The 13,900-nt window shown below is 43.0% G+C and overlaps 1 long non-coding RNA gene across 1 annotated transcript; it reads left to right on the forward strand.

Moving 5' to 3' along the window:
• Nucleotides 1-687: 687 nt before the first annotated feature.
• On the forward strand, nt 688-13,681 carry LOC138807722 (uncharacterized). Its single transcript, XR_011366267.1, has 3 exons — nt 688-762; nt 13,155-13,374; nt 13,459-13,681. It is a non-coding gene; the product is annotated as an uncharacterized lncRNA (long non-coding RNA).
• The last annotated feature ends 219 nt before the right edge of the window (nt 13,682-13,900 follow it).

A 13,900-nucleotide genomic window follows, 5' to 3' on the forward strand; every position in this document is an offset into this window, starting at 1 on the left:
TGTTTCCCATCACAGCCAGGGGGCGGAGGCGTGGCTGGAGCCACCTTGCTCCTTCCATCGCCTCTGGGAGCTGAGGTCGCACTGCCCAACGGGTCCTTTGTGACGTCACCTGGTGCGTGCCACACACGGAGTGCGCATGCGGGCTGTGGGCGCCTGGCAGCCTCAAGTCCAAACACCCGAGAAGCAGCCCAAGGCCCCACAGGCCAGAGGCGGTCACCGGAGTTCTAGCTGCCGGGCTCCTCCCTGCTGCCCCTTGGAGGTGTTGGCCCCAGAAGGGCAACTCCCTAGTCCTGGGTTTGGCTAGTGTTTAGACCTTTGCAGCAGTCCAGGGCGCCTCGAGCCCGGTGCACCGTCTCCAGGCACGATGGCATCTGCTGCGAGCGGACTTGGTGAACCGTACCCAACGTCACTTCCGGCCGGGCAGGCGCTGTTCACTTCCGTCGTGTTCACTTCCGTCATTTTCTTTTTTTCAGTAATCAGCGCGGCCCGGTGGGCGGACCCGCTGGAGGGGGCGGGGCGTCAAGAGAGCCTCCCCACTCCGAGGACCCGGCTGCCGAGGGGGTGGGGCGTCGAGAGTCTGCCATGGTCACCACCCCAGCGGGAGTACCTTGCCACGGAAAGGGGCGGGGCATGCCGCCGAAAGTGGGCGGGGCGTGCTACTGGAGGGGGTGGATGGGTGGGGCTGCCAAGAAGTGATTGGACAGTGGGCACCTTGGGGGAGGAACATGAATGGCAGTTGGAACCTATTAGGCAGACGAGCAGGTTAGTCCTGTGGGAGTCGGGGAGGTTGTGTGTTCTGAGGCTCTAGAGGAGGGTAGAGAGCAATGGAGAGGGGAGTAGGGGAGTAGGGTGGAGAGTGAGACAGCAGGAGGGGAAAGCAGGCAAGAGGACCTACCAGAGCAAAGCAGGGCAGGCCTGTGGGGGGCAGTGCAGGCCTCTAGAGGCCTTTGGGGGTCATTTGGGGCCTCCTCTGGGGGCCATTTGGGGCCTGCTCTGGGGGCCGATTAATAAGTGGACTAAAGACTTAAAGGGAAACTTCTCTGAAGAAGAAATAAGAATGGCCAATAAACAAATGAAGAAATGCTCAATTCTCTGGCCATAAAAGAAATGCAAATCAAAACAACATTGAGATACCACCTCACCCCAGTTAGAATGGCTATAATCAAGAACTGTAATAACAACAGATGCTGGAAGGGATGTGGACACAGGGAACTTACTGCATTGTTGGTGGGAGTGTAAACTGGCTTAACCACTTTGGAAAGCAGTATGGAGGTTCCTCAAAAGACTCCACATAGAGCTCCCCTATGATCCAGCAATCCCACTTTTGGGCATTTACCCAAATGATCACAAACAAGACCATACTAAAGCTATCAGCACAACTATGTTTATTGCAGCATTATTTACCATAGCTAAGATATGGAACCAACCCAGATGTCCCTCAGTAGATGAATGGATCAAGAAAATGTGATATATATATATGTATATATAATATACATATATAATGGATGTATATATAAAAATATAATGGAATTCTATGCCTCCATCAGAAAGAATGACACTGCCTCATTTGTTAGGAAATGGAAAGACGGAAAAAATTTTAAGTGAAGCCAGGCCCAAAGAAACATAGGTCCAGTGGTTTTTCTTATTTGCAATAACTAGTGTATGTCTAGGACAAACAGAAAAGGTCAAAAGCTATGTACGGAAGACCACATAAGATGATGCTAAGGCTGGGCACTGGTGGCTTATGCCTGTAATCCTAGCTACTCAGGAGGCTGAGATCTGAAGATCACGGTTCAAAGCCAGCTCGGGCAGGAAAGTCCATGAGACTCTTATCTCCAATAAAACATTTGAAAACTGGAAATGGCACTGTGGCTCAAGTGGTAGAGCACTCGCCTTGAGCTTAAGAACGCAGGGACAGCGCCCAAGCCCAGAGTTCAAGCCCCACGACCGACCAAGAAATAAAAATGTTAAGCAAAATGAACCCCAAGATAGGGACACAAGTGGTTTTATCTTTCTTCTTCTTGTTTTTTTTTTTAATGTACTTATAATGTGCCATGTGATTTTTATTTTGTATGTTCTTCCCCCATGGTATAACCCCTGTTTTCACCGTATATACATTTTGTATATACATTTTTCTAATTTGGGGAGCAGAAGGGAAATAACAGAATGCTGAAACAAGGATACAGGTTAACCCATTGTAGCAAAGAGATGTGCAAGACACGATGTTGAAAACAAACTTTACAACTTGGAGGGAGAGGGAGGAGTTAGGGAGGTGGAGAGGGAAGGGATGATAGGGGAAAAACAAAGGAGGAGGTAATAATGCTTGATAGGAAATGTACTCATTACCTTACTCATGTAACTGTAACCTCTCTGTACAATATTTGTACAATAAAACATATATTAAGGGCTGGGAAGGTGGCTCAGTGGTAGCGCTCTTGCTTTGCATGCCTGAGGCCCTGGGTTCGATTCCTCAGCACTACATAAGCAAAAAGAAAAAAGCCAGAACTGGCGCTGTGGCTCAAGTGGTAGAGCGCTAGCCTTGAGCTGAAGAGCTGAGGGACAGCGCCCAGGCCCAGAGTTCAGACCCCACGATCGGACCCCCCCCCAAAAAAAAAACCATATATTAAATTTTTTTTTTTGGTCCGGTCCTACTAAGTTGCTAAAGGCCCACATTGGGCTCCAGGCCCTGGGATGGAACACTAACTGTTAACACAGCTTCATCTCCCATCTCCCTTGGACTTAAGCCTTGCAGACTAAAGGTGGAAGAATTCAACTATGCAAAGGTTATATAAGATCTATTTGGAGATATGCTGATGAAATTCAGTAGTGTATTATTCTATATAAATATGGAGCTAGTTTTCTGGTCTTCATGAAATATGCTGCAGATCAAATACCTCACTGATTTGCTAGCAAAGAATGGAAGAATGTATTGAATTAAAGTAAGATCTACATAATTTGGAGATCATGTGCACACCAGTTGAGCCCAGTCTTTAGTGAACATCATGGTTGCTTCAGTGTAAGTTTAGATCTCTTTATGCTCAAAAGAGTCCTTTTCTTTGAGGTGAGGACAAGGGAAATACATAGAATTATCCTAGGAGCTGTAAATTGCAACAGGAGGAGGAAGGTTGGAAAACACATACACATAGCCTTCTCCAGGCTGGATCTTCTTGCTTTGGCTTCTTCCATGCAGTGATTTTTCTCTCTCACAAAGAACTGTTTGCAACATGTCATGCAGAGGTTTCAAAGTCATGAGTGACAAAGCCCTAGAGGTGGTTATACGTATATACCTACATTTGGGTTCATAGATATTGATGTGAATATTAATACAAGTATACATTTTCCTGAAAATAACATACACTCATAAATACATGCATGTTTGGGTGAGGTGGTTTTGCTTTTGAAATAGGGTCTTGCTGGGCCTAGAGGTACAATCCTCCAGCCTCAGCCTCCCAAGTGCTAGAACAGATGTGCAACACTATGCCCAACTTACTGTTTTAATTGTAAAAAAAAAATTATTTAAAATAACTTTATTTATTGAAAGGAGTTGCTCATAATAACAAGCTAGTTAGTTACGGGAAAGGAGGAAGCTGACGGGTTTGAGAATTCTCACCCAAATGTATGGTATTGTTTGTTTGTTTTTTGTCGGTTGTGGGGCTTGAACTCAGGACATCAGCACCATCCCTGAGCCTCTTTATGATCAAGGCTAGTGCTCTACCACTTGAGTCACAGTGCTACTTCTGGTTTTTATGTGGTTAATTGCAGGTAAGAGTCTCACGGACTTTACTGCTCTGGCTAGCTTCGAACTGCCATCCTCAGATCTCAGCCTCCTGAGTAGCTAGGATTACAGGTGTGAGCCTCCAGTGCGGGCGTGGGTATTGTTCTTAAGGATGATAGGGTGGCTGCTTTCTGCCTATATTGTTCCCACCATTCTGTGACGCCATCAGTCTAAAAAGTGATTAAAGAAACACATCCTCTGAAAAAATGAATCCTCTAAAGGATGAGTTCATAGAATTGTCTAAAGGAATGACATAGAATAAATTGGTGGTAGGAAAATGTGTCTAAAAAAAGTCCAAATGAAGGATGATAAGTACCTGAAGTGGTTTATATCTTTCATCTTTTTGAGAAAGAGAAGTGGGTTCTGCTAGCACTTAGCCATCCTAGCCACTCAGGAGGGTGAGATCTGGAGGATAACAGTTCAAAGACAGACCAGACAAGAGTCTACGTCCAATTTAACCAGCAAAAAGCCAGACTGGAGGAGTGGCTCAAGTGGTAGAGGGCCAACCATGAGCTGAAAGAGAGAGTGTGAGTTGAAACCCTGGCTCTCCAAGACAGATGCAAAATATCTTTGCAATACAACTGTGTCTCCATAATTTTTTCCAACCTCTAGTCACCGTGGGACCACATGCAGACCACACTTTGGGAAGATCTGCAGTAACATTTCAACCCAATGAGGTGACTAGAGTCTGAGTGCAGCAAAGAGACACTTGGTCCATACGCCATTCAGTTCTTAGCAACAATAAAAAATGAGAACTGTCCATAAACTCACTGCAATGTTACTTTCTAGGCTTAAATATGAAAAAAAGGGTGAAGATACAATTGAACTTGAGTAACATGATACACACAACTCACAGGATTACCTTTGCCCAGTTCTCCTGAGTTCTGATTTACAGTTCCTTTCTGGGTTTTCTAATGGTTAAGCTTAATGCTGATATTGTGGAACACCATAAAAACCTCTCAAGGGTAGGCACCAGTGGCTCATGCCTATAATCCTAGCTACTCAGGATTGTGGTTCAAAGCCAGCCTGAGCAGGAAAGTCCTTGTAAGACACTTATCTCCAATTAACTACCAAAAATCAGGAAGTGGAGCTGTGGCTCAAGTGATAAAGAGCTAGCCTTGAGTGCAAAAGCTCATGGACAGCACCCAGGCCCTGAGTTCAAGGCCCTGAGACTGGCACAAAAACAAAAACCTAAAGCTCCTCCTCTGATACTCTCACTAAAGAGATCAGAGCAAATTAACAACTTGTTTCTAGTTAAGCAAAATGGTAGCCAGGGGTACTTAGGGTAGAAATGACTCTCTGTTCATTAACCTGTTATATGAAATCTTCAGATTCTCAGAAACTCCCAGAGAATGGAGTAGAGAAGCACTTCTCATCCCTCAAGATAAAGTATCAAAATATTTTAAAATAAGAGTCCTTTTGTCTTATTCAAGGTAGCCTGCAGTTCACAGGGTAATGTGTTCTGTTGTGATGCAACTGGAAAAATGGCTTCTTTCTCAGAACATTTTCAGCCTTTGGAATATCCTTGGGGACTCTCAGAAAGTCAAAGGAAATCAACTATTGTTCACTGCCTGGGTTTATCCCTATTGTGGTTAAGCAGAATAAATACTTTTTCAAATTTTTTCACACAGAAAGCACAAGGCCAGCTGAGCTAAAACACTGTGGTAATCTTACAGAGAAATTTCATGATTACAGGAAAACTGGCTAGAATTAATATTGAAATATGGCCAACATAATGGGTCTGAGTATTTTAACCTTGTCTCATGGTGCTCCGTTCAATGAAGCCTGAAGTTTCTTACAGGTTTTTGTTTTGTCTTTTTGGGGTGTATGTGTGTGTGTGTGTGTGTGTGTGTGTGTGTGTGTGTGTGTGTGTGCGTGCGCGTGCACACACACACGCGCACACACATACGTGCTAGGCCTGGGCACAGTCCCTAAGCTTTTGGAATCAAGGCTAGCTCTCTACCACTTGAGCCACAGCTTTACTTCCCCAGGTTTTGAGTCCCAGGAATTTCCTGCCCAGATCTGAGATCCTCAGATCTCAGCCTCCCTGAGTAGCTAGGTTTAAAGGTGTGAGCCACTGGCTCCTTCCATGTGAACAGCTTTTTTTTTCCCCTGCCGGTCCTGGGACTTGAACTCAAGGCCTGGGCTCTGTCCCTGAGCCTCTCTGTGCTCAATGCTAGTGCTCTACCACTTGGGCCACAGCACCACTTGCAGCCTTTTCTGTTTATGTGGTATGGAATTGAACTCAGAGCTTCATGCATTCTAGGCAAGCACTCTACCATTAAGCCACATTCTCAGCCCCATGCAGCTTTTGAAAGGATCCTTCCTTTCTTCCTTCCTTGCTTCCTTCCTTCCTTGCTTCCTTCCTTCCTACCTTCATTCCTTTTTTCTTCTATCCTCCCTCCATTTTCTTCTCCTTTGGACTCACTTTTCTGCCTCATCCCCTCCTTCCCACTTTGTTCCTTTCTCCCATTTCCATAATGAAATCACGTCATGCAAAGGAATAAAACACAGTCAACGTTTCTATGGTAATTATTTTTTATTATTCAGAATTACTAGACAAAGCCAGCAGGGAGCCAAAGCAAAACAGTCACTTGCCTTTACTCCCCCTCTCTCCCCGTCTCTTCTGCAGTCCTAGGAGGACTCTGGGTTTGCACTGAGTGAGTAACTGACATAGGCAGGTGCATTAGGGTAGGTTATGTGACTTCAGGCCAACAGGAAGTAAGAGAACAGGGTGTGCAATCATGTGGAGGTTCAATCAGGCCTCACGAACATTCTCCAAAAGTACTCTTTGAAGACATTTTAGAGGCTCATTGTGGCCATAACTATGTTTCAAATATGAGGACAATACATTAGAAAAATGAATGACAAAAGGGAAACAGTGAGTCTCAGGGAAAATTAATATGTCATGGGAAAAAAATATGTCATAGAGCAAGGCACTGGTGGTTAATGCCTGTAATCCTAGCTATGCAGGAGCCTGAGATCTGAGGATTGTGGTTCAAAGCCAGCCCAGACAGGAAAGTCTGTGAGACTCTCATGTTTAACTGCCAGAAAACCGGAAGTGGTGCTGTGGCTCAAGTGGTAGAGCGTTCACCTTGAGCTGAGGAGCTCACAGACAGAGCCCAGGCCCAGAGTTCAAGCCCCAATACCAACAAAAAAAAATGTCTTGGAACATAGGCATTTTTAAATTTCCTTTCCATTTTTTTTTTTTTGGGTCCGGTGGTGGGGCCTGAACTCTGGGCCTGGGTGCTGTACCTCAGCTCTTCAGTTCAAGGAGAGCACTACCACTTAAGCCACAGCACCACTTCTGGATTTTTTCCTTTTTCTTATTTGGTGCTGAGGAATCGAACCTAAGGCCTCATGCATGCAAGGCAAGCACTCTACCACTGAGCCACCTTCCCAGCCCTTCCTTTCCATTCTTAACGATCTTCCTTGTCTAGTTTTTCCTAACCCCATTCTTTATCTTTCTGTTTTTCTTTTCTTCTCTTGTTCTTGTTTTTCTGCTTCTCATTCTCATTCTCATTCTCATTCTACTGTAGCAAGCAGAAAACTCCAAGCCAGGAACAGCCTTCTCTTTACAGATCCCAAATCCCAAAAGATCTTGTAAATATCTAAACCTTTATGTTGAATATTTGTCACTGAATGCCAAGAAATATACTTCCATTTTTCTTACAAGCTAAGTCAATGACATAGCCATGCATTCACTCCTGTCTCCAAGCTGGTGCTCAAATCTCAACCACTCTCTCTCCTTATTCTTGAGCTTCCCCCTTAAAACATGCATTGTTTTGTTGGCATTATTTTCTTCTCCTTTAAAACAGTGTGTCATGTCTTTGTTATCACTAAGCCTGGTACACAACAGATACTTAAATCACAGCAGTTGACAGGATGGATTGGCTCATGATATTTACAAATACTTCATTCCTAACTATTGCCTCTCCACTGGTTTGGCTCAAGAAATGTAGACTAGGGGCTGGGAATGTGGCTTAGTGATAGAGTGCTTGCCTAGCATGCACGAAGCCCTGGGTTTGATTCCTCAGCACCACATAAACAGAAAAAAACCAGAAGTGGTGCTCAAGTGGCAGAGTGCTAGCTTGGAGCAAAAGAAGCTCAGGGACAGTGCCCAGGCCCTGAGTTCAAGCCCCAAGACTGGGGAAAAAAAGAAAGTAGACTAGCGTTAAGCTTCTGGATGAGACGATGTATTGAAACAGACCACTCCAGCAATTTAATGAATAAACAGCATATCCCCCTTTTTTGTTATAGCCCCTAAAATAAGAGACAGAATACCCCTCATTCTAAGTGATAGAAGGTAAAACATTGCTTTTTAATTTTTTTCTGTTACAGATTAATGCATAGTTTACAAATCACTGAACTGTGGAAGTTTTCACGGTTCCCTTAGAGGAGAAAATTAGTCCATAAGTCTTTAAAATATCATGGAACATCACATATATAAGTGGCTACTGTTTGTCTCCAAATTCATATTTCCAATGGCCTCTTGGGCATATCCAAATGGCCATGTAGATACCATCCACTCTGGATGGGCAGTACGCAATTCATTATCTCTCCTTCCACATTTTTCCTTCCTAGGTGCATAAATTCACTTTTATATCCACCCCTCAATCACTTAGGCCAAAAACCTCACCTGCCTGCTGTTCTATCCTCTGTTTCCTGCTTACCCAGCAGGTCCTGTCATTTCAGTGCCCCGAGTGTGCTTTTAGTCTTCTCTTCAGCATGGCCTGGCCCATGTCAACCATAATAAACTACCCAAAGCTCAAATCTCACACATCGCCCCTTGACTTAAGGAAGTCTAAATTGCTTAGAAGACGCAAGGACTTTGTGGTTGGCTTTGCTCTCGTTTTCATCTACGTTTCCTCCAGCTTCCCACCAAATCATGGTCATATGCGTTAACTAAAGACACCTATATCCAACACACTCTCATGTCTTTGCTTATGCTGCTTTTGCCTGCCCACCTGCCCACCCAAATCTATCCATTCATTCTTTCTCAAGACTCAGTTTAGTGTCTTCATCTTCTTCTAACCCTCCTTCTCTTTGACTTCCTGACCTCAGCCTCGTCTTCCCTTATTCCATCCTTCTCTTAGAGCTCTTACCATACTTCCTATTCAGGCTGTTCATTCAGTAGGAGCTGAGATCCTTTTCTTTTTTCATATTATTGCCAGACCAAAGCCCAATATACATAAGACAATATGTTGGAAATGATCTTTTCAACTTGGGGGGGGGGGAAGAGTGGGGAGGAGGGAAAGTAGGAGAAAATTAAAGGAAGGGTAACAAGATTGACAAGAAATGTACTCATTACCATACTGTAACCCCTCTGTATATCATCTTGACAATAAAAATAAAAATAAAAAAATTTCAATAACAATTAAGAAATGGATAGCTTGGAAGTGGAGCTGTGGCTCAAGTGGTAGGGTGCGAGCTATTGAGCACAAAAGCTCAAAGACAGGCCCAGAGTTCAAGCCCCAGGACTTGCACAAAATAATGTATTTAGGCCAGGCAATTGTGGCTCACGCCTGTAATCCTAACTACTCAAGAGGTTGAGATCTGAGGATTGCAGTTCAAAGCCAGCCCTGGCAGGGAAGTCCCTTTGAGACTCTTATCTCCAATTAATTACCAGGAAAGCAGAAGTGGTACTGTGGCTCGAAGTGGTAGAGAACCTTGAGCAAAAAAAGGGACAGTGCCCAGGCCCTGAACTCAAACCCCACAATTGACAAAAAAAAAAAAAAAAGGAAGGAAGGAAGGAAGAAAGGAGGGAAGGAAGGAAGGAAAGAAAAAAGAGAGAAAAGAGAGAAAGAGAAAAGAAAGAAATGAAAGAAAAAAAGGAAGAAACAGATAATTCCACTACTTTACTACCCTGAACATTTTGTTTGCTACCATCTAGTTAAGTGCTTATGAATTAATTACTCAGGGAAAGTGAGATACAGAGATAGCACTTTGAACACTGAAAATGTTAGAGTTAAGAGTGCTGTTGTAGCTGGGCGCCGGTGGCCTGTAATCCTAGCTACTCAGGAGGCTGAGATCTAAAGATCACGATTCAAAGCCAGCCCTGGTAGGAAAGTCTGTGAGACTCTTATCTCCAATAAACTACTAGAAAACTGGAAGTGGCACTGTGGCTCAAGCAGTAGAGCTGAAGAGCGCAGGGACAGCGCCTAAGCACAGAGTTCAAACCCTGCGACTGACCAAAAAAAAAAAAAAAGAGTGCTGGAAATGCTCATTTATCCTAAAGCAGTATGGAAACCCTAAGCTTAGAGTTCCCATCTGGAGGCCTGGAATGTCTAACCAGGGTTTTCTCCATCAGCTAATTTGCAGAAATTAGTAGCAGACTGGTTCCATTAGTGCACTGAGAATGGGGAAGGGTTTTATGCTCATAGGTCATCAGTGTCTTTCCTACTAAACTGTACGGTGTTAATGGGATATTTACATTTTTGTGGTACTCTTTTATAGGGGAGAATTTTTTACTTACTGGAGTATTCTATAATAAAATGTAAATGAACATTGCTTTCCACCACTGGGCAATTACACCAGAATCTACTTAAACAAAAAATTGCATAGGAAAAAAATACCCAGAACAGAAAGGAAAAAAGAAAAAAAGAAAGGCAGAAATAGTAGTTGTCCCATTTGCTGGCTGGTGTTTGGTTTATAACATTTGGCACATGTTGATATCTACATAATAGCGACTTTAAAACCATAAATAATATTTTACAGAGGTCACACCATAGTTATTTAAGATCAGGGGTTTATTTCCCTGAGCACTAAGTAGCTATGAATGAATTATGTTTAGTCTGCTCTGCCACAGAAGGGCCGTAAACCTCCAAGTCACAGCAAACCATACAATATTGCTTCAATACGTCAGGAAAATCGTACATGTAAAAGAATAATGTATGATAAGGGAAAGGCATTTTTTTCAAGTAATATATGTTACTAGGCAGGAGCTATAAAATTTTGTTATGTTAAACTTCCCTCTCATTCTGGAAAACAAGTTAAGAAGGGGCTTTGCAAAGTCTGCTCTAAGCCAGCAAAGCAGACTGTGGGCCCAGGGAAAGGAACTAGGAAGGAAAACTTGGCTCAGAAAAAGGAACAGTGTCTCCTCCCAAGCTCCCTGCACCATAAAAAGATGAAACAAAGAGGAGTTACAGGATCTGGAACCTCGGGCAACCCTACGCCTTCCATTTGTCCCAGCATTCTTTGCTAGTGGCCCCTGAGCAAGTGTATATGCCAGGATAGAGGCACTGGAGAGAGTATTAGAACTAAGATGCACTTGTAAAATTAAATCCAGATAAACAACTTACATGAAATTGTTGAGCACTGAAAATAGAGATAACATACTGGGTAGTTTCCCTTGGTTACACATTTCATCTTCACAACAAGCTTGTGTGTGTGTGTGTGTGTGTGTGTGTGTGTGTGTGTGTGTGTGTGTGTGTGTGTGTGTGTGTGTGTGTGTGTGTGTGTGTGTGTGTGTACACTGAGGCTTGAACTCGGGGCCTCCTGCGCTCCTCAGCTTTTTTTGCTCAAGGATGGCACTCTATCACTGGAGCCACCCCTCTACTTCTGGCTTTTTGCTGGTTAATTGGAGACTTTCTTGTTAATTGGACTTTCTTATCTAGGCTGGCTTTGAACTGCTATCCTTGGATCTCAGCCTCTTGAGTAGTTAGGAATACAGGCGTGAGCCTGTATTATTATTAATATTCTTTATTATTCTCTATTTCACAATATTATTATTATTTTTTGCAAATGCAAAAGCAGAAGTGTGGAGAAAAGAAAGGAAGCTGATTCCAGCTCCCAGCTTTTTCTTCTGGTGGAAAGGTACAGGAATTCTGGCTAAGGGGAATAGACTTCAGAAGCTCCATTTCAAGTCAATGGCTTACATTCATTATGCACTTCCAGGGAAACTTCTAAGCACGCTGCTCATATCATCACGATGTAACCTTCACAGTCCTGAGGAGCAGGGCCTCTCATTATTTACATTTCTCGGGAAGCTGAAGCTCTGCATAGTTCAACTAGCCTTCACCAGTGGTAGAGAGAAACCCAGAGCCAGAACATGGGCTGAGGGGTAAGCTAAGGGATTCAGAATCTCATACATTTTTTAGTTTTTGTGCTAATGATTGATTATGGATATTGAGGCTAATACAGTAAAAGGATAAGAGTGTCAAGATCACTGTATAAAAGAACAAGGGCTGGGGACTGAGAAGGGGAGGGGCAGGTCCCTCATTGTCTCACCAAAAAGGAAAGCCTCTAGATCAATTGAACAGAACAGATTCAGATCATAAGGAAAATCATAAAAAGAATAATTCAGGAGTCTGATCAATTTTGAGAGGAGGTGAACAGAAGCAGAGAAGAACAAAGCAGGGACATCTTAGTAATATTCTATTTCTTAGGCCAGGAGGTAAATAAACTACTGTCCAGTTAGCTGGAATTTCTATCTATCTATCTATCTATCTATCTATCTATCTATCTATCTATCTATCTATCTATCTATCTAATCTAGCTATCATCTATCTAACCTATCATCTATCTATCTATCTGTGTGTGTGTGTGTGTGTGTGATCATACTAGGGCTTGAATTTAGGCTCTGGATGCTGTTCCTTAGCTTTTTCTCTCAAGGCTAACACTTTACCACTATAGCCATGTCTTCACTTCTGGCTTTTTGGTGGTTAATTGGTGATAAGAGTCTCACAGACTTTCCTATCCAGGTTAGCTTTGAACCATGATCCTCAGATCCCAGCTTCCTGAGTAGCTAGGATTACAAGCATAAGCCAATGGTGCCCAGTCCTAGTGATATATATATATATATATATACTATATACATACTATATATAGTGTGTATATATGGTATATATATACGTATATATATGTGTGTATATATGTGTGTGTGTATATATGTATATATATATATATATATATATATATATATATATATACATACAGTATGCGTTCCTTGCAACTAAAAGAAGAACTGGGAAATCTACTGTATATTAGTGACAGCCATGGAAGGTGTTCTAAGCCTTCACTGATCACATAAGTGATTGCATTAATTGCCCTCTGGTTAGAGACTAGGTTGTACTCAAAGTTACAGCAATTCATTCTTGAGCATTTGTCATTTAGTTAAGGAACTAAAATTTTTTTTTTTTTTTTTGGGTCCGGTCGTGGGGCCTGAACTCTGGGCCTGGGCGCTGTCCCTCAGCTCTTCAGCTCAAGGCTAGCACTCTACCACTTGAGCCACAGCGCCACTTCCGGCTTTTCTTTTCTTTTTGCTTATGTGGTGCTGAGGAATCGAACCCAGGGCCTCGAGCATGCAAGGCAAGCGCTCTACCACTGAGCCACCTTCCCAGCCCAAGGAACTAAAATTTTAATTCAACATTTTCTTTAGATTAAAAAAATAATAATGAAGATCATGTGGATAACTGCCCATTCACTGTAGCAGAAAGTGCAAAGGAAAGAGACACTGGGGATGGCCCGTTCCTTGAAAAGGATGAAGCTGGCAGAGGCTCTGAGGAAGCAAACGATGCCACCACGGGAGCAGCGCCTGTCCACTGCTAACCTCTGTCAGCAAGGGAACAGCAGGGAAGAAGTACAGTTCTTGGTATATGGTAAGACCCACATCTCAGGGCTGGGAGCAGACATTCTGAAAACTAAGGCTGCACTTCTGTTACTAGGTGTCCTGAATTCACCAGGTCATGACCTCGTTGATGGGGCCAAGGACAGTGACAGGAGCCAAATGTCAGAGATGGAACCTAGTGTCTGGTTTCTCTGAGGGACGCCGGTCCAATCCAAAACATGAATGCCCTTCCTAAAGATGGGCATTACTGCCCTCCACTGGACACACAGAGAAGCACCAGCATTCAACTACCTTGGAGGTGGATGCGCATGTAAAGTATTAACTTCAAAATGAAAACCCTTGAGATTAAATTTAAATGCTTATGAAAATAAACATTTCCATAAACACGTTTATGGAAAATAATTTTTATGAGCTTTAATACATTCTAACTAATTTATTGTAAAAGAAAACTGGCATGTTGGTCATTTATATTCAAGCCATACAGAATATTTTCTTCCATTCTAGTGGTTACTACCAATTTTACATTTTTTTCTCTCCTGAATATATCTTCTCATAAA

The sequence above is a fragment of the Dipodomys merriami genome, unplaced genomic scaffold (genome assembly GCF_024711535.1).
Source record: "Dipodomys merriami isolate MVZ:Mamm:240054 unplaced genomic scaffold, mDipMer1.0.p SCAF_1, whole genome shotgun sequence".
Classification (NCBI taxonomy): Eukaryota; Metazoa; Chordata; class Mammalia; order Rodentia; family Heteromyidae; genus Dipodomys; species Dipodomys merriami.